The following is a 26,358-nucleotide window of genomic DNA, read 5'->3' as shown; positions in this document are numbered from 1 at the left end:
CTCGCCAAACTGCTATGTGCGTGCTGTTGCTTCCATCTGACAAGGAGCACAACCTTCTGACAGCAGCTTTCAACTTGTCTAAGAAAGAGCTTGGCCATTTAGATGTGATGCAAATCTGTGTGCGTGTAAGGTGCAGGTGCAAGCTCCTGACAAAGGTGTTCTCCAGGTTCAGTTTTTATATGCCAGACACATTGGAAATGTTTTCCTCTGGCATTCGCACCAAGAGTCGCAGATTACTTAACTGAGGAGCTCTGAGAATGGAACGGCAAGAGGTGTTCCGCTTACGTCATAAACAGTGCTCCAGAGCGCTTGGCAATGGGCACAACGAAACGTGTCTGTGGGATAGTGACCATTCCCGCCTAGTGCTGGCAATGCACGAGCACTGCCAAAAGGCAAAGGAAGGCGCTTAGCATGCGGCTTGTGCGCAGAGCTTTCAGACTGCCAGAGGACCGCAGCTGTGGTAAGCCCGTTTGCTCATTTGACGTTAGATGTCGCCTGCAAGAACTTCACCCGCATCTGGTTTATGCTGCTACCTGTTGTTAGGCGACAAAGAGGACACATGTAGCAAATGCTTTTTCCTGCCTCATTTTGCTAGACCACTGTCTTCTGTAGCTCTTTAGTTCTTGCCAAACTGCTATGTGCGTGCTGCTGCTTCCATCTGACAAGGAGCACAGCCTTCTGACAGCAGCTTTCAACTTGCCTAAGAAAGAGCTTGGCCATTTAGATGTGTTGCAAATCTGTGTGTCTGTAAGGTGCAGGTGCAAGTTCCTGACAAAGGTGTTTTCTAGGTCCAGTTTCAATCTGCCAGACACATTGGAAATGTTTTCCTCTGGCATTCACGCCAAGAGTCGCAGATTACTTAACTCCGTAGCTCTGAGAATGGAACGGCAAGAGGTGTTCCGCTTACGTCATAAAAAGTGCTCCAGAGCATTTAGCAACGGGCACAACGAAACGAATGTCAGTGGGATAGTGACCATTCCCACCTAGTGCTGGCAATGCAGGAGCACTGCTAAAAGGCAAAGGAAGGCGCTTAGCATCCGGCTTTTGCACAAAGCTTTCAGACTGCCAGAGGACCGCAGCTGTGGTAAGCCCGTTTGCTCATTTGACGTTAGATGTCGCCTGCAAGAACTTCACCCGCATCTGGTTTATGCTGCTACCTGTTGTTAGGCGACAAAGAGGACACATGTAGCAAATGCTTTTTCCTGCCTCATTTTGCTAGACCACGCTCTTCTGTAGCTCTTTATTTCTTGCCAAACAGCTATGTGCGTGCTGCTGCTTCCATCTGACAAGGAGCACAGCCTTCTGACAGCAGCTTTCAACTTGCTTAAGAAAGAGCTTGGCCATTTAGATGTGATGCAAATCTGTGTGTGTAAGGTGCAGGTGCAAGCTCCTGACAAAGGTGTTCCCTAGGTTCAGTTTCTCCCTGTCAGACACATTGGTAATGTTTTCCTCTGGCATTCACGCCAAGAGTCGCAGATTGTTTAACTGAGGAGCTCTGAGAATGGAACGGCAAGAGGTGTTCCGCTTACGTCATAAACAGAGCACCAGAGCGCTTAGCAACGGGCACAACGAAACGGGTGTGCGGGATAGTGACCATTCCCGCCTAGTGCTGGCAATGCACGGGCACTGCCAAAAGGCAAAGGAAGGCACTTAGCATGCGGCTTGTGCGCAAAGCTTTCAGACTGCCAGAGGACCGCAGCTGTGGTAAGCCCGCTTGCTCATTTGACGTTAGATGTCGTCTGCAAGAGCTTCAGCCGCATCTGGTTTATGCTGCTACCTGTTGTAAGGCGACAAAGAGGACACATGTAGCAAATGCTTTTTCCTGCCTCATTTTGCTAGACCACGCTCTTCTGTGGCTCTTAGGTTCTTGCCAAACTGCTGTGTGCGTGCTGCTGATTCCATCTGACAAGGAGCACAGCCTTCTGACAGCAGCTTTCAACTTGCCTAAGAAAGAGCTTGGCCATTTAGATGTGTTGCAAATCTGTGTGTGTGTAAGGTGCAGGTGTAAGTTCCTGACAAAGGTGTTTTCTAGGTCCAGTTTCAATCTGCCAGACACATTGGAAATGTTTTCCTCTGGCATTCACGCCAAGAGTCGCAGATTACTTAACTGAGGAGCTCTGAGAATGGAACGGCAAGAGGTGTTCCGCTTACGTCATAAACAGTGCTCCAGAGCGCTTAGCAACGGGCACAACGAAACGTGTCTGCGGGATAGTGACCATTCCCGCCTAGTGCTGGCAATGCACGAGCACTGCCAAAAGGCAAAGAAAGGCGCTTAGCATGCGGCTTGTGCGCAAAGCTTTCAGACTGCCAGAGGACCGCAGCTGTGGTAAGCCCGCTTGCTCATTTGACGTTAGATGTCGCCTGCAAGAACTTCACTCGCATCTCGTTTATGCTGCTACCTGTTGTTAGGAGACAAAAAGGACACATGTAGCAAATGCTTTTTCCTGCCTCATTTTGCTAGACCACGCTCTTCTGTAGCTCTTTATTTCTTGCCAAACTGTTATGTGCGTGCTGCTGCTTCCATCTGACAAGGAGCACAGCCTTCTGACAGCAGCTTTCAACTTGCGTAAGGAAGAGCTTGGACATTTAGATGTGTTGCAAATCTGTGTGTGTGTAATGTGCACATGCAAGCTCCTGACAAAGGTGTTTTCTAGGTCCAGTTTCAATCTGCCAGACACATTGGAAATGTTTTCCTCTGGCATTCACGCCAAGAGTCGCAGATTACTTAACTCCGTAGCTCTGAGAATGGAACGGCAAGAGGTGTTCCGCTTACGTCATAAAAAGTGCTCCAGAGCGCTTAGCAACGGGCACAACGAAACGAATATCTGTGGGATAGTGACCATTCCCACGTAGTGCTGGCAATGCAGGAGCACTTCGAAAAGCAAAGGAAGGCGTTTAGCATCCGGCTTGTGCACAAAGCTTTCAGACTGCCAGAGGACCGCAGCTGTGGTAAGCCCGTTTGCTCATTTGACGTTAGATGTCGCCTGCAAGAACTTCACCCGCATCTCGTTTATGCTGCTACCTGTTGTTAGGCGACAAAGAGGACACATGTAGCAAATGCTTTTTCCTGCCTCATTTTGCTAGACCACGCTCTTCTGTAGCTCTTTATTTCTTGCCAAACTGTTATGTGCGTGCTGCTGCTTCCATCTGACAAGGAGCACAGCCTTCTGACAGCAGCTTTCAACTTGCGTAAGGAAGAGCTTGGACATTTAGATGTGTTGCAAATCTGTGTGTGTGTAATGTGCACATGCAAGCTCCTGACAAAGGTGTTTTCTAGGTCCAGTTTCAATCTGCCAGACACATTGGAAATGTTTTCCTCTGGCATTCACGCCAAGAGTCGCAGATTACTTAACTCCGTAGCTCTGAGAATGGAACGGCAAGAGGTGTTCCGCTTACGTCATAAACAGTGCTCCAGAGCGCTTAGCAACGGGCACAACGAAACGTGTCTGCGGGATAGTGACCATTCCCGCCTAGTGCTGGCAATGCACGAGCACTGCCAAAAGGCAAAGAAAGGCGCTTAGCATGCGGCTTGTGCGCAAAGCTTTCAGACTGCCAGAGGACCGCAGCTGTGGTAAGCCCGCTTGCTCATTTGACGTTAGATGTCGCCTGCAAGAACTTCACTCGCATCTCGTTTATGCTGCTACCTGTTGTTAGGAGACAAAAAGGACACATGTAGCAAATGCTTTTTCCTGCCTCATTTTGCTAGACCACGGTCTTCTGTGGCTCTTTAGTTCTTGCCAAACTGCTATGTGCGTGCTGCTGCTTCCATCTGACAAGGAGCACAGCCTTCTGACAGCAGCTTTCAACTTGCCTAAGAAAGAGCTTGGCCATTTAGATTTGATGCAAATCTGTGTGTGTGTAAGGTGCAGGTGCAAGCTCCTGACAAAGGTGTTCTCCAGGTTCAGTTTTTATATGCCAGACACATTGGAAATGTTTTCCTCTGGCATTCGCACCAAGAGTCGCAGATTACTTAACTGAGGAGCTCTGAGAATGGAACGGCAAGAGGTGTTCCGCTTACGTCATAAACAGTGCTCCAGAGCGCTTGGCAATGGGCACAACGAAACGTGTCTGTGGGATAGTGACCATTCCCGCCTAGTGCTGGCAATGCACGAGCACTGCCAAAAGGCAAAGGAAGGCGCTTAGCATGCGGCTTGTGCGCAGAGCTTTCAGACTGCCAGAGGACCGCAGCTGTGGTAAGCCCGTTTGCTCATTTGACGTTAGATGTCGCCTGCAAGAACTTCACCCGCATCTGGTTTATGCTGCTACCTGTTGTTAGGCGACAAAGAGGACACATGTAGCAAATGCTTTTTCCTGCCTCATTTTGCTAGACCACTGTCTTCTGTAGCTCTTTAGTTCTTGCCAAACTGCTATGTGCGTGCTGCTGCTTCCATCTGACAAGGAGCACAGCCTTCTGACAGCAGCTTTCAACTTGCCTAAGAAAGAGCTTGGCCATTTAGATGTGTTGCAAATCTGTGTGTCTGTAAGGTGCAGGTGCAAGTTCCTGACAAAGGTGTTTTCTAGGTCCAGTTTCAATCTGCCAGACACATTGGAAATGTTTTCCTCTGGCATTCACGCCAAGAGTCGCAGATTACTTAACTCCGTAGCTCTGAGAATGGAACGGCAAGAGGTGTTCCGCTTACGTCATAAAAAGTGCTCCAGAGCATTTAGCAACGGGCACAACGAAACGAATGTCAGTGGGATAGTGACCATTCCCACCTAGTGCTGGCAATGCAGGAGCACTGCTAAAAGGCAAAGGAAGGCGCTTAGCATCCGGCTTTTGCACAAAGCTTTCAGACTGCCAGAGGACCGCAGCTGTGGTAAGCCCGTTTGCTCATTTGACGTTAGATGTCGCCTGCAAGAACTTCACCCGCATCTGGTTTATGCTGCTACCTGTTGTTAGGCGACAAAGAGGACACATGTAGCAAATGCTTTTTCCTGCCTCATTTTGCTAGACCACGCTCTTCTGTAGCTCTTTATTTCTTGCCAAACAGCTATGTGCGTGCTGCTGCTTCCATCTGACAAGGAGCACAGCCTTCTGACAGCAGCTTTCAACTTGCTTAAGAAAGAGCTTGGCCATTTAGATGTGATGCAAATCTGTGTGTGTAAGGTGCAGGTGCAAGCTCCTGACAAAGGTGTTCCCTAGGTTCAGTTTCTCCCTGTCAGACACATTGGTAATGTTTTCCTCTGGCATTCACGCCAAGAGTCGCAGATTGTTTAACTGAGGAGCTCTGAGAATGGAACGGCAAGAGGTGTTCCGCTTACGTCATAAACAGAGCACCAGAGCGCTTAGCAACGGGCACAACGAAACGGGTGTGCGGGATAGTGACCATTCCCGCCTAGTGCTGGCAATGCACGGGCACTGCCAAAAGGCAAAGGAAGGCACTTAGCATGCGGCTTGTGCGCAAAGCTTTCAGACTGCCAGAGGACCGCAGCTGTGGTAAGCCCGCTTGCTCATTTGACGTTAGATGTCGTCTGCAAGAGCTTCAGCCGCATCTGGTTTATGCTGCTACCTGTTGTAAGGCGACAAAGAGGACACATGTAGCAAATGCTTTTTCCTGCCTCATTTTGCTAGACCACGCTCTTCTGTGGCTCTTAGGTTCTTGCCAAACTGCTGTGTGCGTGCTGCTGATTCCATCTGACAAGGAGCACAGCCTTCTGACAGCAGCTTTCAACTTGCCTAAGAAAGAGCTTGGCCATTTAGATGTGTTGCAAATCTGTGTGTGTGTAAGGTGCAGGTGTAAGTTCCTGACAAAGGTGTTTTCTAGGTCCAGTTTCAATCTGCCAGACACATTGGAAATGTTTTCCTCTGGCATTCACGCCAAGAGTCGCAGATTACTTAACTGAGGAGCTCTGAGAATGGAACGGCAAGAGGTGTTCCGCTTACGTCATAAACAGTGCTCCAGAGCGCTTAGCAACGGGCACAACGAAACGTGTCTGCGGGATAGTGACCATTCCCGCCTAGTGCTGGCAATGCACGAGCACTGCCAAAAGGCAAAGAAAGGCGCTTAGCATGCGGCTTGTGCGCAAAGCTTTCAGACTGCCAGAGGACCGCAGCTGTGGTAAGCCCGCTTGCTCATTTGACGTTAGATGTCGCCTGCAAGAACTTCACTCGCATCTCGTTTATGCTGCTACCTGTTGTTAGGAGACAAAAAGGACACATGTAGCAAATGCTTTTTCCTGCCTCATTTTGCTAGACCACGCTCTTCTGTAGCTCTTTATTTCTTGCCAAACTGTTATGTGCGTGCTGCTGCTTCCATCTGACAAGGAGCACAGCCTTCTGACAGCAGCTTTCAACTTGCGTAAGGAAGAGCTTGGACATTTAGATGTGTTGCAAATCTGTGTGTGTGTAATGTGCACATGCAAGCTCCTGACAAAGGTGTTTTCTAGGTCCAGTTTCAATCTGCCAGACACATTGGAAATGTTTTCCTCTGGCATTCACGCCAAGAGTCGCAGATTACTTAACTCCGTAGCTCTGAGAATGGAACGGCAAGAGGTGTTCCGCTTACGTCATAAAAAGTGCTCCAGAGCGCTTAGCAACGGGCACAACGAAACGAATATCTGTGGGATAGTGACCATTCCCACGTAGTGCTGGCAATGCAGGAGCACTTCGAAAAGCAAAGGAAGGCGTTTAGCATCCGGCTTGTGCACAAAGCTTTCAGACTGCCAGAGGACCGCAGCTGTGGTAAGCCCGTTTGCTCATTTGACGTTAGATGTCGCCTGCAAGAACTTCACCCGCATCTCGTTTATGCTGCTACCTGTTGTTAGGCGACAAAGAGGACACATGTAGCAAATGCTTTTTCCTGCCTCATTTTGCTAGACCACGCTCTTCTGTAGCTCTTTATTTCTTGCCAAACTGTTATGTGCGTGCTGCTGCTTCCATCTGACAAGGAGCACAGCCTTCTGACAGCAGCTTTCAACTTGCGTAAGGAAGAGCTTGGACATTTAGATGTGTTGCAAATCTGTGTGTGTGTAATGTGCACATGCAAGCTCCTGACAAAGGTGTTTTCTAGGTCCAGTTTCAATCTGCCAGACACATTGGAAATGTTTTCCTCTGGCATTCACGCCAAGAGTCGCAGATTACTTAACTCCGTAGCTCTGAGAATGGAACGGCAAGAGGTGTTCCGCTTACGTCATAAACAGTGCTCCAGAGCGCTTAGCAACGGGCACAACGAAACGTGTCTGCGGGATAGTGACCATTCCCGCCTAGTGCTGGCAATGCACGAGCACTGCCAAAAGGCAAAGAAAGGCGCTTAGCATGCGGCTTGTGCGCAAAGCTTTCAGACTGCCAGAGGACCGCAGCTGTGGTAAGCCCGCTTGCTCATTTGACGTTAGATGTCGCCTGCAAGAACTTCACTCGCATCTCGTTTATGCTGCTACCTGTTGTTAGGAGACAAAAAGGACACATGTAGCAAATGCTTTTTCCTGCCTCATTTTGCTAGACCACGGTCTTCTGTGGCTCTTTAGTTCTTGCCAAACTGCTATGTGCGTGCTGCTGCTTCCATCTGACAAGGAGCACAGCCTTCTGACAGCAGCTTTCAACTTGCCTAAGAAAGAGCTTGGCCATTTAGATTTGATGCAAATCTGTGTGTGTGTAAGGTGCAAGTGCAAGCTCCTGACAAAGGTGTTTTCTAGGTCCAGTTTCAATCTGCCAGACACATTGGAAATGTTTTCCTCTGGCATTCACGCCAAGAGTCGCAGATTACTTAACTCCGTAGCTCTGAGAATGGAACGGCAAGAGGTGTTCCGCTTACGTCATAAAAAGTGCTCCAGAGCATTTAGCAACGGGCACAACGAAACGAATGTCAGTGGGATAGTGACCATTCCCACCTAGTGCTGGCAATGCAGGAGCACTGCTAAAAGGCAAAGGAAGGCGCTTAGCATCCGGCTTGTGCACAAAGCTTTCAGACTGCCAGAGGACCGCAGCTGTGGTAAGCCCGTTTGCTCATTTGACGTTAGATGTCGCCTGCAAGAACTTCACCCGCATCTGGTTTATGCTGCTACCTGTTGTTAGGCGACAAAGAGGACACATGTAGCAAATGCTTTTTCCTGCCTCATTTTGCTAGACCACGCTCTTCTGTAGCTCTTTATTTCTTGCCAAACAGCTATGTGCGTGCTGCTGCTTCCATCTGACAAGGAGCACAGCCTTCTGACAGCAGCTTTCAACTTGCTTAAGAAAGAGCTTGGCCATTTAGATGTGATGCAAATCTGTGTGTGTAAGGTGCAGGTGCAAGCTCCTGACAAAGGTGTTCCCTAGGTTCAGTTTCTCCCTGTCAGACACATTGGTAATGTTTTCCTCTGGCATTCACGCCAAGAGTCGCAGATTGTTTAACTGAGGAGCTCTGAGAATGGAACGGCAAGAGGTGTTCCGCTTACGTCATAAACAGAGCACCAGAGCGCTTAGCAACGGGCACAACGAAACGGGTGTGCGGGATAGTGACCATTCCCGCCTAGTGCTGGCAATGCACGGGCACTGCCAAAAGGCAAAGGAAGGCACTTAGCATGCGGCTTGTGCGCAAAGCTTTCAGACTGCCAGAGGACCGCAGCTGTGGTAAGCCCGCTTGCTCATTTGACGTTAGATGTCGTCTGCAAGAGCTTCAGCCGCATCTGGTTTATGCTGCTACCTGTTGTAAGGCGACAAAGAGGACACATGTAGCAAATGCTTTTTCCTGCCTCATTTTGCTAGACCACGCTCTTCTGTGGCTCTTAGGTTCTTGCCAAACTGCTGTGTGCGTGCTGCTGATTCCATCTGACAAGGAGCACAGCCTTCTGACAGCAGCTTTCAACTTGCCTAAGAAAGAGCTTGGCCATTTAGATGTGTTGCAAATCTGTGTGTGTGTAAGGTGCAGGTGTAAGTTCCTGACAAAGGTGTTTTCTAGGTCCAGTTTCAATCTGCCAGACACATTGGAAATGTTTTCCTCTGGCATTCACGCCAAGAGTCGCAGATTACTTAACTGAGGAGCTCTGAGAATGGAACGGCAAGAGGTGTTCCGCTTACGTCATAAACAGTGCTCCAGAGCGCTTAGCAACGGGCACAACGAAACGTGTCTGCGGGATAGTGACCATTCCCGCCTAGTGCTGGCAATGCACGAGCACTGCCAAAAGGCAAAGAAAGGCGCTTAGCATGCGGCTTGTGCGCAAAGCTTTCAGACTGCCAAAGGACCGCAGCTGTGGTAAGCCCGCTTGCTCATTTGACGTTAGATGTCGCCTGCAAGAACTTCACTCGCATCTCGTTTATGCTGCTACCTGTTGTTAGGAGACAAAAAGGACACATGTAGCAAATGCTTTTTCCTGCCTCATTTTGCTAGACCACTGTCTTCTGTAGCTCTTTATTTCTTGCCAAACTGTTATGTGCGTGCTGCTGCTTCCATCTGACAAGGAGCACAGCCTTCTGACAGCAGCTTTCAACTTGCGTAAGGAAGAGCTTGGACATTTAGATGTGTTGCAAATCTGTGTGTGTGTAATGTGCACATGCAAGCTCCTGACAAAGGTGTTTTCTAGGTCCAGTTTCAATCTGCCAGACACATTGGAAATGTTTTCCTCTGGCATTCACGCCAAGAGTCGCAGATTACTTAACTCCGTAGCTCTGAGAATGGAACGGCAAGAGGTGTTCCGCTTACGTCATAAAAAGTGCTCCAGAGCGCTTAGCAACGGGCACAACGAAACGAATATCTGTGGGATAGTGACCATTCCCACGTAGTGCTGGCAATGCAGGAGCACTTCGAAAAGCAAAGGAAGGCGTTTAGCATCCGGCTTGTGCACAAAGCTTTCAGACTGCCAGAGGACCGCAGCTGTGGTAAGCCCGTTTGCTCATTTGACGTTAGATGTCGCCTGCAAGAACTTCACCCGCATCTCGTTTATGCTGCTACCTGTTGTTAGGCGACAAAGAGGACACATGTAGCAAATGCTTTTTCCTGCCTCATTTTGCTAGACCACGCTCTTCTGTAGCTCTTTATTTCTTGCCAAACTGTTATGTGCGTGCTGCTGCTTCCATCTGACAAGGAGCACAGCCTTCTGACAGCAGCTTTCAACTTGCGTAAGGAAGAGCTTGGACATTTAGATGTGTTGCAAATCTGTGTGTGTGTAATGTGCACATGCAAGCTCCTGACAAAGGTGTTTTCTAGGTCCAGTTTCAATCTGCCAGACACATTGGAAATGTTTTCCTCTGGCATTCACGCCAAGAGTCGCAGATTACTTAACTCCGTAGCTCTGAGAATGGAACGGCAAGAGGTGTTCCGCTTACGTCATAAACAGTGCTCCAGAGCGCTTAGCAACGGGCACAACGAAACGTGTCTGCGGGATAGTGACCATTCCCGCCTAGTGCTGGCAATGCACGAGCACTGCCAAAAGGCAAAGAAAGGCGCTTAGCATGCGGCTTGTGCGCAAAGCTTTCAGACTGCCAGAGGACCGCAGCTGTGGTAAGCCCGCTTGCTCATTTGACGTTAGATGTCGCCTGCAAGAACTTCACTCGCATCTCGTTTATGCTGCTACCTGTTGTTAGGAGACAAAAAGGACACATGTAGCAAATGCTTTTTCCTGCCTCATTTTGCTAGACCACGGTCTTCTGTGGCTCTTTAGTTCTTGCCAAACTGCTATGTGCGTGCTGCTGCTTCCATCTGACAAGGAGCACAGCCTTCTGACAGCAGCTTTCAACTTGCCTAAGAAAGAGCTTGGCCATTTAGATTTGATGCAAATCTGTGTGTGTGTAAGGTGCAAGTGCAAGCTCCTGACAAAGGTGTTTTCTAGGTCCAGTTTCAATCTGCCAGACACATTGGAAATGTTTTCCTCTGGCATTCACGCCAAGAGTCGCAGATTACTTAACTCCGTAGCTCTGAGAATGGAACGGCAAGAGGTGTTCCGCTTACGTCATAAAAAGTGCTCCAGAGCATTTAGCAACGGGCACAACGAAACGAATGTCAGTGGGATAGTGACCATTCCCACCTAGTGCTGGCAATGCAGGAGCACTGCTAAAAGGCAAAGGAAGGCGCTTAGCATCCGGCTTGTGCACAAAGCTTTCAGACTGCCAGAGGACCGCAGCTGTGGTAAGCCCGTTTGCTCATTTGACGTTAGATGTCGCCTGCAAGAACTTCACCCGCATCTGGTTTATGCTGCTACCTGTTGTTAGGCGACAAAGAGGACACATGTAGCAAATGCTTTTTCCTGCCTCATTTTGCTAGACCACGCTCTTCTGTAGCTCTTTATTTCTTGCCAAACAGCTATGTGCGTGCTGCTGCTTCCATCTGACAAGGAGCACAGCCTTCTGACAGCAGCTTTCAACTTGCTTAAGAAAGAGCTTGGCCATTTAGATGTGATGCAAATCTGTGTGTGTAAGGTGCAGGTGCAAGCTCCTGACAAAGGTGTTCCCTAGGTTCAGTTTCTCCCTGTCAGACACATTGGTAATGTTTTCCTCTGGCATTCACGCCAAGAGTCGCAGATTGTTTAACTGAGGAGCTCTGAGAATGGAACGGCAAGAGGTGTTCCGCTTACGTCATAAACAGAGCACCAGAGCGCTTAGCAACGGGCACAACGAAACGGGTGTGCGGGATAGTGACCATTCCCGCCTATTGCTGGCAATGCACGGGCACTGCCAAAAGGCAAAGGAAGGCACTTAGCATGCGGCTTGTGCGCAAAGCTTTCAGACTGCCAGAGGACCGCAGCTGTGGTAAGCCCGCTTGCTCATTTGACGTTAGATGTCGTCTGCAAGAGCTTCAGCCGCATCTGGTTTATGCTGCTACCTGTTGTAAGGCGACAAAGAGGACACATGTAGCAAATGCTTTTTCCTGCCTCATTTTGCTAGACCACGCTCTTCTGTGGCTCTTAGGTTCTTGCCAAACTGCTGTGTGCGTGCTGCTGATTCCATCTGACAAGGAGCACAGCCTTCTGACAGCAGCTTTCAACTTGCCTAAGAAAGAGCTTGGCCATTTAGATGTGTTGCAAATCTGTGTGTGTGTAAGGTGCAGGTGTAAGTTCCTGACAAAGGTGTTTTCTAGGTCCAGTTTCAATCTGCCAGACACATTGGAAATGTTTTCCTCTGGCATTCACGCCAAGAGTCGCAGATTACTTAACTCCGTAGCTCTGAGAATGGAACGGCAAGAGGTGTTCCGCTTACGTCATAAAAAGTGCTCCAGAGCGCTTAGCAACGGGCACAACGAAACGAATATCTGTGGGATAGTGACCATTCCCACGTAGTGCTGGCAATGCAGGAGCACTTCGAAAAGCAAAGGAAGGCGTTTAGCATCCGGCTTGTGCACAAAGCTTTCAGACTGCCAGAGGACCGCAGCTGTGGTAAGCCCGTTTGCTCATTTGACGTTAGATGTCGCCTGCAAGAACTTCACCCGCATCTCGTTTATGCTGCTACCTGTTGTTAGGCGACAAAGAGGACACATGTAGCAAATGCTTTTTCCTGCCTCATTTTGCTAGACCACGCTCTTCTGTAGCTCTTTATTTCTTGCCAAACTGTTATGTGCGTGCTGCTGCTTCCATCTGACAAGGAGCACAGCCTTCTGACAGCAGCTTTCAACTTGCGTAAGGAAGAGCTTGGACATTTAGATGTGTTGCAAATCTGTGTGTGTGTAATGTGCACATGCAAGCTCCTGACAAAGGTGTTTTCTAGGTCCAGTTTCAATCTGCCAGACACATTGGAAATGTTTTCCTCTGGCATTCACGCCAAGAGTCGCAGATTACTTAACTCCGTAGCTCTGAGAATGGAACGGCAAGAGGTGTTCCGCTTACGTCATAAACAGTGCTCCAGAGCGCTTAGCAACGGGCACAACGAAACGTGTCTGCGGGATAGTGACCATTCCCGCCTAGTGCTGGCAATGCACGAGCACTGCCAAAAGGCAAAGAAAGGCGCTTAGCATGCGGCTTGTGCGCAAAGCTTTCAGACTGCCAGAGGACCGCAGCTGTGGTAAGCCCGCTTGCTCATTTGACGTTAGATGTCGCCTGCAAGAACTTCACTCGCATCTCGTTTATGCTGCTACCTGTTGTTAGGAGACAAAAAGGACACATGTAGCAAATGCTTTTTCCTGCCTCATTTTGCTAGACCACGGTCTTCTGTGGCTCTTTAGTTCTTGCCAAACTGCTATGTGCGTGCTGCTGCTTCCATCTGACAAGGAGCACAGCCTTCTGACAGCAGCTTTCAACTTGCCTAAGAAAGAGCTTGGCCATTTAGATTTGATGCAAATCTGTGTGTGTGTAAGGTGCAAGTGCAAGCTCCTGACAAAGGTGTTTTCTAGGTCCAGTTTCAATCTGCCAGACACATTGGAAATGTTTTCCTCTGGCATTCACGCCAAGAGTCGCAGATTACTTAACTCCGTAGCTCTGAGAATGGAACGGCAAGAGGTGTTCCGCTTACGTCATAAAAAGTGCTCCAGAGCATTTAGCAACGGGCACAACGAAACGAATGTCAGTGGGATAGTGACCATTCCCACCTAGTGCTGGCAATGCAGGAGCACTGCTAAAAGGCAAAGGAAGGCGCTTAGCATCCGGCTTGTGCACAAAGCTTTCAGACTGCCAGAGGACCGCAGCTGTGGTAAGCCCGTTTGCTCATTTGACGTTAGATGTCGCCTGCAAGAACTTCACCCGCATCTGGTTTATGCTGCTACCTGTTGTTAGGCGACAAAGAGGACACATGTAGCAAATGCTTTTTCCTGCCTCATTTTGCTAGACCACGCTCTTCTGTGGCTCTTTAGTTCTTTCCAAACCCCTATGTACGTACTGCTGCTTCCATCTGACAAGGAGCACAGCCTTCTGACAGCAGCTTTCAACTTGCCTAAGAAAGAGCTTGGCCATTTAGATGTGTTGCAAATCTGTGTGTGTGTAAGGTGCAGGTGCAAGCTCCTGACAAAGGTGTTCTCTAGGTTCAGTTTCTCCCTGTCAGACACATTGGTAATGTTTTCCTCTGGCATTCACGCCAAGAGTCGCAGATTGTTTAACTGAGGAGCTCTGAGAATGGAACGGCAAGAGGTGTTCCGCTTACGTCATAAAAAGTGCTCCAGAGCGCTTAGCAACGGGCACAACGAAACGAATATCTGTGGGATAGTGACCATTCCCACGTAGTGCTGGCAATGCATGAGCACTTCGAAAAGCAAAGGAAGGCGCTTAGCATCCGGCTTGTGCACAAAGCTTTCAGACTGCCAGAGGACCGCAGCTGTGGTAAGCCCGTTTGCTCATTTGACGTTAGATGTCGCCTGCAAGAACTTCACCCGCATCTGGTTTATGCTGCTACCTGTTGTTAGGCGACAAAGAGGACACATGTAGCAAATGCTTTTTCCTGCCTCATTTTGCTAGACCACGCTCTTCTGTAGCTCTTTATTTCTTGCCAAACTGTTATGTGCGTGCTGCTGCTTCCATCTGACAAGGAGCACAGCCTTCTGACAGCAGCTTTCAACTTGCGTAAGGAAGAGCTTGGACATTTAGATGTGTTGCAAATCTGTGTGTGTGTAATGTGCACATGCAAGCTCCTGACAAAGGTGTTTTCTAGGTCCAGTTTCAATCTGCCAGACACATTGGAAATGTTTTCCTCTGGCATTCACGCCAAGAGTCGCAGATTACTTAACTCCGTAGCTCTGAGAATGGAACGGCAAGAGGTGTTCCGCTTACGTCATAAACAGTGCTCCAGAGCATTTAGCAACGGGCACAACGAAACGTGTCTGCGGGATAGTGACCATTCCCGCCTAGTGCTGGCAATGCACGAGCACTGCCAAAAGGCAAAGAAAGGCGCTTAGCATGCGGCTTGTGCGCAAAGCTTTCAGACTGCCAGAGGACCGCAGCTGTGGTAAGCCCGCTTGCTCATTTGACGTTAGATGTCGCCTGCAAGAACTTCACTCGCATCTCGTTTATGCTGCTACCTGTTGTTAGGAGACAAAAAGGACACATGTAGCAAATGCTTTTTCCTGCCTCATTTTGCTAGACCACGGTCTTCTGTGGCTCTTTAGTTCTTGCCAAACTGCTATGTGCGTGCTGCTGCTTCCATCTGACAAGGAGCACAGCCTTCTGACAGCAGCTTTCAACTTGCCTAAGAAAGAGCTTGGCCATTTAGATGTGATGCAAATCTGTGTGTGTGTAAGGTGCAAGTGCAAGCTCCTGACAAAGGTGTTTTCTAGGTCCAGTTTCAATCTGCCAGACACATTGGAAATGTTTTCCTCTGGCATTCGCACCAAGAGTCGCAGATTACTTAACTGAGGAGCTCTGAGAATGGAACGGCAAGAGGTGTTCCGCTTACGTCATAAAAAGTGCTCCAGAGCGCTTAGCAACGGGCACAACGAAACGAATATCTGTGGGATAGTGACCATTCCCACGTAGTGCTGGCAATGCATGAGCACTTCGAAAAGCAAAGGAAGGCGCTTAGCATCCGGCTTGTGCACAAAGCTTTCAGACTGCCAGAGGACCGCAGCTGTGGTAAGCCCGTTTGCTCATTTGACGTTAGATGTCGCCTGCAAGAACTTCACCCGCATCTGGTTTATGCTGCTACCTGTTGTTAGGCGACAAAGAGGACACATGTAGCAAATGCTTTTTCCTGCCTCATTTTGCTAGACCACTGTCTTCTGTAGCTCTTTATTTCTTGCCAAACTGTTATGTGCGTGCTGCTGCTTCCATCTGACAAGGAGCACAGCCTTCTGACAGCAGCTTTCAACTTGCGTAAGGAAGAGCTTGGACATTTAGATGTGTTGCAAATCTGTGTGTGTGTAATGTGCACATGCAAGCTCCTGACAAAGGTGTTTTCTAGGTCCAGTTTCAATCTGCCAGACACATTGGAAATGTTTTCCTCTGGCATTCACGCCAAGAGTCGCAGATTACTTAACTCCGTAGCTCTGAGAATGGAACGGCAAGAGGTGTTCCGCTTACGTCATAAACAGTGCTCCAGAGCGCTTAGCAACGGGCACAACGAAACGTGTCTGCGGGATAGTGACCATTCCCGCCTAGTGCTGGCAATGCACGAGCACTGCCAAAAGGCAAAGAAAGGCGCTTAGCATGCGGCTTGTGCGCAAAGCTTTCAGACTGCCAGAGGACCGCAGCTGTGGTAAGCCCGCTTGCTCATTTGACGTTAGATGTCGCCTGCAAGAACTTCACTCGCATCTCGTTTATGCTGCTACCTGTTGTTAGGAGACAAAAAGGACACATGTAGCAAATGCTTTTTCCTGCCTCATTTTGCTAGACCACGGTCTTCTGTGGCTCTTTAGTTCTTGCCAAACTGCTATGTGCGTGCTGCTGCTTCCATCTGACAAGGAGCACAGCCTTCTGACAGCAGCTTTCAACTTGCCTAAGAAAGAGCTTGGCCATTTAGATTTGATGCAAATCTGTGTGTGTGTAAGGTGCAAGTGCAAGCTCCTGACAAAGGTGTTTTCTAGGTCCAGTTTCAATCTGCCAGACACATTGGAAATGTTTTCCTCTGGCATTCACGCCAAGAGTCGCAGATTACTTAACTCCGTAGCTCTGAGAATGGAACGGCAAGAGGTGTTCCGCTTACGTCATAAAAAGTGCTCCAGAGCATTTAGCAACGGGCACAACGAAACGAATGTCAGTGGGATAGTGACCATTCCCACCTAGTGCTGGCAATGCAGGAGCACTGCTAAAAGGCAAAGGAAGGCGCTTAGCATCCGGCTTGTGCACAAAGCTTTCAGACTGCCAGAGGACCGCAGCTGTGGTAAGCCCGTTTGCTCATTTGACGTTAGATGTCGCCTGCAAGAACTTCACCCGCATCTGGTTTATGCTGCTACCTGTTGTTAGGCGACAAAGAGGACACATGTAGCAAATGCTTTTTCCTGCCTCATTTTGCTAGACCACGCTCTTCTGTAGCTCTTTATTTCTTGCCAAACAGCTATGTGCGTGCTGCTGCTTCCATCTGACAAGGAGCACAGCCTTCTGACAGCAGCTTTCAACTTGCTTAAGAAAGAGCTTGGCCATTTAGATGTGATGCAAATCTGTGTGTGTAAGGTGCAGGTGCAAGCTCCTGACAAAGGTGTTCCCTAGGTTCAGTTTCTCCCTGTCAGACACATTGGTAATGTTTTCCTCTGGCATTCACGCCAAGAGTCGCAGATTGTTTAACTGAGGAGCTCTGAGAATGGAACGGCAAGAGGTGTTCCGCTTACGTCATAAACAGAGCACCAGAGCGCTTAGCAACGGGCACAACGAAACGGGTGTGCGGGATAGTGACCATTCCCGCCTAGTGCTGGCAATGCACGGGCACTGCCAAAAGGCAAAGGAAGGCGCTTAGCATGCGGCTTGTGCGCAAAGCTTTCAGACTGCCAGAGGACCGCAGCTGTGGTAAGCCCGCTTGCTCATTTGACGTTAGATGTCGTCTGCAAGAGCTTCAGCCGCATCTGGTTTATGCTGCTACCTGTTGTAAGGCGACAAAGAGGACACATGTAGCAAATGCTTTTTCCTGCCTCATTTTGCTAGACCACGCTCTTCTGTGGCTCTTAGGTTCTTGCCAAACTGCTGTGTGCGTGCTGCTGCTTCCATCTGACAAGGAGCACAGCCTTCTGACAGCAGCTTTCAACTTGCCTAAGAAAGAGCTTGGCCATTTAGATGTGTTGCAAATCTGTGTGTGTGTAAGGTGCAGGTGTAAGTTCCTGACAAAGGTGTTTTCTAGGTCCAGTTTCAATCTGCCAGACACATTGGAAATGTTTTCCTCTGGCATTCACGCCAAGAGTCGCAGATTACTTAACTGAGGAGCTCTGAGAATGGAACGGCAAGAGGTGTTCCGCTTTCGTCATAAACAGTGCTCCAGAGCGCTTAGCAACGGGCACAACGAAACGTGTCTGCAGGATAGTGACCATTCCCGCCTAGTGCTGGCAATGCACGAGCACTGCCAAAAGGCAAAGAAAGGCGCTTAGCATGCGGCTTGTGCGCAAAGCTTTCAGACTGCCAGAGGACCGCAGCTGTGGTAAGCCGGCTTGCTCATTTGACGTTAGATGTCGCCTGCAAGAACTTCACCCGCATCTGGTTTATGCTGCTACCTGTTGTAGGCGACAACAAGAGCACATGTAGCAAATGCTTTTTCCTGTTTCATTTTGCTAGACCACGCTCTTCTGTGGCTCTTTAGTGCTCGCCAAACTGCTATGTGCGTGCTGTTGCTTCCATCTGACAAGGAGCACAACCTTCTGACAGCAGCTTTCAACTTGTCTAAGAAAGAGCTTGGCCATTTAGATGTGATGCAAATCTGTGTGCGTGTAAGGTGCAGGTGCAAGCTCCTGACAAAGGTGTTCTCCAGGTTCAGTTTTTATATGCCAGACACATTGGAAATGTTTTCCTCTGGCATTCGCACCAAGAGTCGCAGATTACTTAACTGAGGAGCTCTGAGAATGGAACGGCAAGAGGTGTTCCGCTTACGTCGTAAACAGTGCTCCAGAGCGCTTGGCAATGGGCACAACGAAACGTGTCTGTGGGATAGTGACCATTCCCGCCTAGTGCTGGCAATGCACGAGCACTGCCAAAAGGCAAAGGAAGGCGCTTAGCATGCGGCTTGTGCGCAGAGCTTTCAGACTGCCAGAGGACCGCAGCTGTGGTAAGCCCGTTTGCTCATTTGACGTTAGATGTCGCCTGCAAGAACTTCACCCGCATCTGGTTTATGCTGCTACCTGTTGTTAGGCGACAAAGAGGACACATGTAGCAAATGCTTTTTCCTGCCTCATTTTGCTAGACCACTGTCTTCTGTAGCTCTTTAGTTCTTGCCAAACTGCTATGTGCGTGCTGCTGCTTCCATCTGACAAGGAGCACAGCCTTCTGACAGCAGCTTTCAACTTGCCTAAGGAAGAGCTTGGCCATTTAGATGTGATGCAAATCTGTGTGTGTGGAAGGTGCAGGTGCAAGCTGCTGACAAAGGTGTTTTCTAGGTCCAGTTTCAATCTGCCAGACACATTGGAAATGTTTTCCTCTGGCATTCACGCCAAGAGTCGCAGATTACTTAACTGAGGAGCTCTGAGAATGGAACGGCAAGAGGTGTTCCGCTTTCGTCATAAACAGTGCTCCAGAGCGCTTAGCAACGGGCACAACGAAACGTGTCTGCGGGATAGTGACCATTCCCGCCTAGTGCTGGCAATGCACGAGCACTGCCAAAAGGCAAAGAAAGGCGCTTAGCATGCGGCTTGTGCACAAAGCTTTCAGACTGCGAGAGGACCGCAGCTGTGGTAAGCCCGCTTGCTCATTTGACGTTAGATGTCGCCTGCAAGAACTTCACCCCCATCTGGTTTATGCTGCTACCTGTTGTTAGGCGACAACAAGAGCACATGTAGCAAATGCTTTTTCCTGTTTCATTTTGCTAGACCACGCTCTTCTGTGGCTCTTTAGTGCTCGCCAAGCTGCTATGTGCGTGCTGTTGCTTCCATCTGACAAGGAGCACAACCTTCTGACAGCAGCTTTCAACTTGTCTAAGAAAGAGCTTGGCCATTTAGATGTGATGCAAATCTGTGTGCGTGTAAGGTGCAGGTGCAAGCTCCTGACAAAGGTGTTCTCCAGGTTCAGTTTTTATATGCCAGACACATTGGAAATGTTTTCCTCTGGCATTCGCACCAAGAGTCGCAGATTACTTAACTGAGGAGCTCTGAGAATGGAACGGCAAGAGGTGTTCCGCTTACGTCATAAACAGTGCTCCAGAGCGCTTGGCAATGGGCACAACGAAACGTGTCTGTGGGATAGTGACCATTCCCGCCTAGTGCTGGCAATGCACGAGCACTGCCAAAAGGCAAAGGAAGGCGCTTAGCATGCGGCTTGTGCGCAGAGCTTTCAGACTGCCAGAGGACCGCAGCTGTGGTAAGCCCGTTTGCTCATTTGACGTTAGATGTCGCCTGCAAGAACTTCACCCGCATCTGGTTTATGCTGCTACCTGTTGTTAGGCGACAAAGAGGACACATGTAGCAAATGCTTTTTCCTGCCTCATTTTGCTAGACCACTGTCTTCTGTAGCTCTTTAGTTCTTGCCAAACTGCTATGTGCGTGCTGCTGCTTCCATCTGACAAGGAGCACAGCCTTCTGACAGCAGCTTTCAACTTGCCTAAGAAAGAGCTTGGCCATTTAGATGTGTTGCAAATCTGTGTGTCTGTAAGGTGCAGGTGCAAGCTCCTGACAAAGGTGTTTTCTAGGTCCAGTTTCAATCTGCCAGACACATTGGAAATGTTTTCCTCTGGCATTCACGCCAAGAGTCGCAGATTACTTAACTCCGTAGCTCTGAGAATGGAACGGCAAGAGGTGTTCCGCTTACGTCATAAAAAGTGCTCCAGAGCATTTAGCAACGGGCACAACGAAACGAATGTCAGTGGGATAGTGACCATTCCCACCTAGTGCTGGCAATGCAGGAGCACTGCTAAAAGGCAAAGGAAGGCGCTTAGCATCCGGCTTGTGCACAAAGCTTTCAGACTGCCAGAGGACCGCAGCTGTGGTAAGCCCGTTTGCTCATTTGACGTTAGATGTCGCCTGCAAGAACTTCACCCGCATCTGGTTTATGCTGCTACCTGTTGTTAGGCGACAAAGAGGACACATGTAGCAAATGCTTTTTCCTGCCTCATTTTGCTAGACCACGCTCTTCTGTAGCTCTTTATTTCTTGCCAAACAGCTATGTGCGTGCTGCTGCTTCCATCTGACAAGGAGCACAGCCTTCTGACAGCAGCTTTCAACTTGCTTAAGAAAGAGCTTGGCCATTTAGATGTGATGCAAATCTGTGTGTGTAAGGTGCAGGTGCAAGCTCCTGACAAAGGTGTTCCCTAGGTTCAGTTTCTCCCTGTCAGACACATTGGTAATGTTTTCCTCTGGCATTCACGCCAAGAGTCGCAGATTGTTTAACTGAGGAGCTCTGAGAATGGAACGGCAAGAGGTGTTCCGCTTACGTCATAAACAGAGCACCAGAGCGCTTAGCAACGGGCACAACGAAACGGGTGTGCGGGATAGTGACCATTCCCGCCTAGTGCTGGCAATGCACGGGCACTGCCAAAAGGCAAAGGAAGGCACTTAGCATGCGGCTTGTGCGCAAAGCTTTCAGACTGCCAGAGGACCGCAGCTGTGGTAAGCCCGCTTGCTCATTTGACGTTAGATGTCGTCTGCAAGAGCTTCAGCCGCATCTGGTTTATGCTGCTACCTGTTGTAAGGCGACAAAGAGGACACATGTAGCAAATGCTTTTTCCTGCCTCATTTTGCTAGACCACGCTCTTCTGTGGCTCTTAGGTTCTTGCCAAACTGCTGTGTGCGTGCTGCTGATTCCATCTGACAAGGAGCACAGCCTTCTGACAGCAGCTTTCAACTTGCCTAAGAAAGAGCTTGGCCATTTAGATGTGTTGCAAATCTGTGTGTGTGTAAGGTGCAGGTGTAAGTTCCTGACAAAGGTGTTTTCTAGGTCCAGTTTCAATCTGCCAGACACATTGGAAATGTTTTCCTCTGGCATTCACGCCAAGAGTCGCAGATTACTTAACTGAGGAGCTCTGAGAATGGAACGGCAAGAGGTGTTCCGCTTACGTCATAAACAGTGCTCCAGAGCGCTTAGCAACGGGCACAACGAAACGTGTCTGCGGGATAGTGACCATTCCCGCCTAGTGCTGGCAATGCACGAGCACTGCCAAAAGGCAAAGAAAGGCGCTTAGCATGCGGCTTGTGCGCAAAGCTTTCAGACTGCCAGAGGACCGCAGCTGTGGTAAGCCCGCTTGCTCATTTGACGTTAGATGTCGCCTGCAAGAACTTCACTCGCATCTCGTTTATGCTGCTACCTGTTGTTAGGAGACAAAAAGGACACATGTAGCAAATGCTTTTTCCTGCCTCATTTTGCTAGACCACGCTCTTCTGTAGCTCTTTATTTCTTGCCAAACTGTTATGTGCGTGCTGCTGCTTCCATCTGACAAGGAGCACAGCCTTCTGACAGCAGCTTTCAACTTGCGTAAGGAAGAGCTTGGACATTTAGATGTGTTGCAAATCTGTGTGTGTGTAATGTGCACATGCAAGCTCCTGACAAAGGTGTTTTCTAGGTCCAGTTTCAATCTGCCAGACACATTGGAAATGTTTTCCTCTGGCATTCACGCCAAGAGTCGCAGATTACTTAACTCCGTAGCTCTGAGAATGGAACGGCAAGAGGTGTTCCGCTTTCGTCATAAACAGTGCTCCAGAGCGCTTAGCAACGGGCACAACGAAACGTGTCTGCGGGATAGTGACCATTCCCGCCTAGTGCTGGCAATGCACGAGCACTGCCAAAAGGCAAAGAAAGGCGCTTAGCATGCGGCTTGTGCGCAAAGCTTTCAGACTGCCAGAGGACCGCAGCTGTGGTAAGCCCGCTTGCTCATTTGACGTTAGATGTCGCCTGCAAGAACTTCACCCGCATCTGGTTTATGCTGCTACCTGTTGTTAGGCGACAACAAGAGCACATGTAGCAAATGCTTTTTCCTGTTTCATTTTACTAGACCACGCTCTTATGTGGCTCTTTAGTGCTCGCCAAACTGCTATGTGCGTACTGTTGCTTCCATCTGACAAGGAGCACAACCTTCTGACAGCAGCTTTCAACTTGTCTAAGAAAGAGCTTGGCCATTTAGATGTGATGCAAATCTGTATGCGTGTAAGCTGCAGGTGCAAGCTCCTGACAAAGGTGTTCTCCAGGTTCAGTTTTTATATGCCAGACACATTGGAAATGTTTTCCTCTGGCATTCGCACCAAGAGTCGCAGATTACTTAACTGAGGAGCTCTGAGAATGGAACGGCAAGAGGTGTTCCGCTTACGTCATAAACAGTGCTCCAGAGCGCTTGGCAATGGGCACAACGAAACGTGTCTGTGGGATAGTGACCATTCCCGCCTAGTGCTGGCAATGCACGAGCACTGCCAAAAGGCAAAGGAAGGCGCTTAGCATGCGGCTTGTGCGCAGAGCTTTCAGACTGCCAGAGGACCGCAGCTGTGGTAAGCCCGTTTGCTCATTTGACGTTAGATGTCGCCTGCAAGAACTTCACCCGCATCTGGTTTATGCTGCTACCTGTTGTTAGGCGACAAAGAGGACACATGTAGCAAATGCTTTTTCCTGCCTCATTTTGCTAGACCACTGTCTTCTGCAGCTCTTTAGTTCTTGCCAAACTGCTATGTGCGTGCTGCTGCTTCCATCTGACAAGGAGCACAGCCTTCTGACAGCAGCTTTCAACTTGCCTAAGGAAGAGCTTGGCCATTTAGATGTGTTGCAAATCTGTGTGTGTGTAATGTGCACATGCAAGCTCCTGACAAAGGTGTTTTCTAGGTCCAGTTTCAATCTGCCAGACACATTGGAAATGTTTTCCTCTGGCATTCACGCCAAGAGTCGCAGATTACTTAACTCCGTAGCTCTGAGAATGGAACGGCAAGAGGTGTTCCGCTTACGTCATAAACAGTGCTCCAGAGCGCTTAGCAACGGGCACAACGAAACGTGTCTGCGGGAGGGTGACCATTCCCGCCTAGTGCTGGCAATGCACGGGCACTGCCAAAAGGCAAAGGAAGGCGCTTAGCATGCGGCTTGTGCGCAAAGCTTTCAGACAGCCAGAGGACCGCAGCTGTGGTAAGCCCGCTTGCTCATTTGACGTTAGATGTCGCCTGCAAGAACTTCACCCGCATCTGGTTTATGCTGCTACCTGTTGTTAGGCGACAACAAGAGCACATGTAGCAAATGCTTTTTCCTGCCCCGTTTTGCTAGACCACGCTCTTCTGTGGCTCTTTAGTACTTGCCAAACTCCTATGTGCGTGCTGCTGCTTCCATCTGACAAGGAGCACAGCCTTCTGAGAGCAGCTTTCAACTTGCTTAAGAAAGAGCTTGGCCATTTAGATGTGATGCAAATCTGTGTGTGTGTAAGGTGCAAGTGCAAGCTCCTGACAAAGGTGTTTTCTAGGTCCAGTTTCAATCTGCCAGACACATTGGAAATGTTTTCCTCTGGCATTCACGCCAAGAGTCGCAGATTACTTAACTCCGTAGCTCTGAGAATGGAACGGCAAGAGGTGTTCCGCTTACGTCATAAAAAGTGCTCCAGAGCATTTAGCAACGGGCACAACGAAACGAATGTCAGTGGGATAGTGACCATTCCCACCTAGTGCTGGCAATGCAGGAGCACTGCTAAAAGGCAAAGGAAGGCGCTTAGCATCCGGCTTGTGCACAAAGCTTTCAGACTGCCAGAGGACCGCAGCTGTGGTAAGCCCGTTTGCTCATTTGACGTTAGATGTCGCCTGCAAGAACTTCACCCGCATCTGGTTTATGCTGCTACCTGTTGTTAGGCGACAAAGAGGACACATGTAGCAAATGCTTTTTCCTGCCTCATTTTGCTAGACCACGCTCTTCTGTAGCTCTTTATTTCTTGCCAAACAGCTATGTGCGTGCTGCTGCTTCCATCTGACAAGGAGCACAGCCTTCTGACAGCAGCTTTCAACTTGCTTAAGAAAGAGCTTGGCCATTTAGATGTGATGCAAATCTGTGTGTGTAAGGTGCAGGTGCAAGCTCCTGACAAAGGTGTTCCCTAGGTTCAGTTTCTCCCTGTCAGACACATTGGTAATGTTTTCCTCTGGCATTCACGCCAAGAGTCGCAGATTGTTTAACTGAGGAGCTCTGAGAATGGAACGGCAAGAGGTGTTCCGCTTACGTCATAAACAGAGCACCAGAGCGCTTAGCAACGGGCACAACGAAACGGGTGTGCGGGATAGTGACCATTCCCGCCTAGTGCTGGCAATGCACGGGCACTGCCAAAAGGCAAAGGAAGGCACTTAGCATGCGGCTTGTGCGCAAAGCTTTCAGACTGCCAGAGGACCGCAGCTGTGGTAAGCCCGCTTGCTCATTTGACGTTAGATGTCGTCTGCAAGAGCTTCAGCCGCATCTGGTTTATGCTGCTACCTGTTGTAAGGCGACAAAGAGGACACATGTAGCAAATGCTTTTTCCTGCCTCATTTTGCTAGACCACGCTCTTCTGTGGCTCTTAGGTTCTTGCCAAACTGCTGTGTGCGTGCTGCTGATTCCATCTGACAAGGAGCACAGCCTTCTGACAGCAGCTTTCAACTTGCCTAAGAAAGAGCTTGGCCATTTAGATGTGTTGCAAATCTGTGTGTGTGTAAGGTGCAGGTGTAAGTTCCTGACAAAGGTGTTTTCTAGGTCCAGTTTCAATCTGCCAGACACATTGGAAATGTTTTCCTCTGGCATTCACGCCAAGAGTCGCAGATTACTTAACTCCGTAGCTCTGAGAATGGAACGGCAAGAGGTGTTCCGCTTACGTCATAAAAAGTGCTCCAGAGCGCTTAGCAACGGGCACAACGAAACGAATATCTGTGGGATAGTGACCATTCCCACGTAGTGCTGGCAATGCAGGAGCACTTCGAAAAGCAAAGGAAGGCGTTTAGCATCCGGCTTGTGCACAAAGCTTTCAGACTGCCAGAGGACCGCAGCTGTGGTAAGCCCGTTTGCTCATTTGACGTTAGATGTCGCCTGCAAGAACTTCACCCGCATCTCGTTTATGCTGCTACCTGTTGTTAGGCGACAAAGAGGACACATGTAGCAAATGCTTTTTCCTGCCTCATTTTGCTAGACCACGCTCTTCTGTAGCTCTTTATTTCTTGCCAAACTGTTATGTGCGTGCTGCTGCTTCCATCTGACAAGGAGCACAGCCTTCTGACAGCAGCTTTCAACTTGCGTAAGGAAGAGCTTGGACATTTAGATGTGTTGCAAATCTGTGTGTGTGTAATGTGCACATGCAAGCTCCTGACAAAGGTGTTTTCTAGGTCCAGTTTCAATCTGCCAGACACATTGGAAATGTTTTCCTCTGGCATTCACGCCAAGAGTCGCAGATTACTTAACTCCGTAGCTCTGAGAATGGAACGGCAAGAGGTGTTCCGCTTACGTCATAAACAGTGCTCCAGAGCGCTTAGCAACGGGCACAACGAAACGTGTCTGCGGGATAGTGACCATTCCCGCCTAGTGCTGGCAATGCACGAGCACTGCCAAAAGGCAAAGAAAGGCGCTTAGCATGCGGCTTGTGCGCAAAGCTTTCAGACTGCCAGAGGACCGCAGCTGTGGTAAGCCCGCTTGCTCATTTGACGTTAGATGTCGCCTGCAAGAACTTCACTCGCATCTCGTTTATGCTGCTACCTGTTGTTAGGAGACAAAAAGGACACATGTAGCAAATGCTTTTTCCTGCCTCATTTTGCTAGACCACGGTCTTCTGTGGCTCTTTAGTTCTTGCCAAACTGCTATGTGCGTGCTGCTGCTTCCATCTGACAAGGAGCACAGCCTTCTGACAGCAGCTTTCAACTTGCCTAAGAAAGAGCTTGGCCATTTAGATTTGATGCAAATCTGTGTGTGTGTAAGGTGCAAGTGCAAGCTCCTGACAAAGGTGTTTTCTAGGTCCAGTTTCAATCTGCCAGACACATTGGAAATGTTTTCCTCTGGCATTCACGCCAAGAG

The sequence above is a fragment of the Poecile atricapillus genome, chromosome 35 (assembly GCF_030490865.1).
Source record: "Poecile atricapillus isolate bPoeAtr1 chromosome 35, bPoeAtr1.hap1, whole genome shotgun sequence".
In the NCBI taxonomy this organism is placed as follows: Eukaryota; Metazoa; Chordata; class Aves; order Passeriformes; family Paridae; genus Poecile; species Poecile atricapillus.
Note: the sequence above shows the minus strand (reverse complement) of the source record.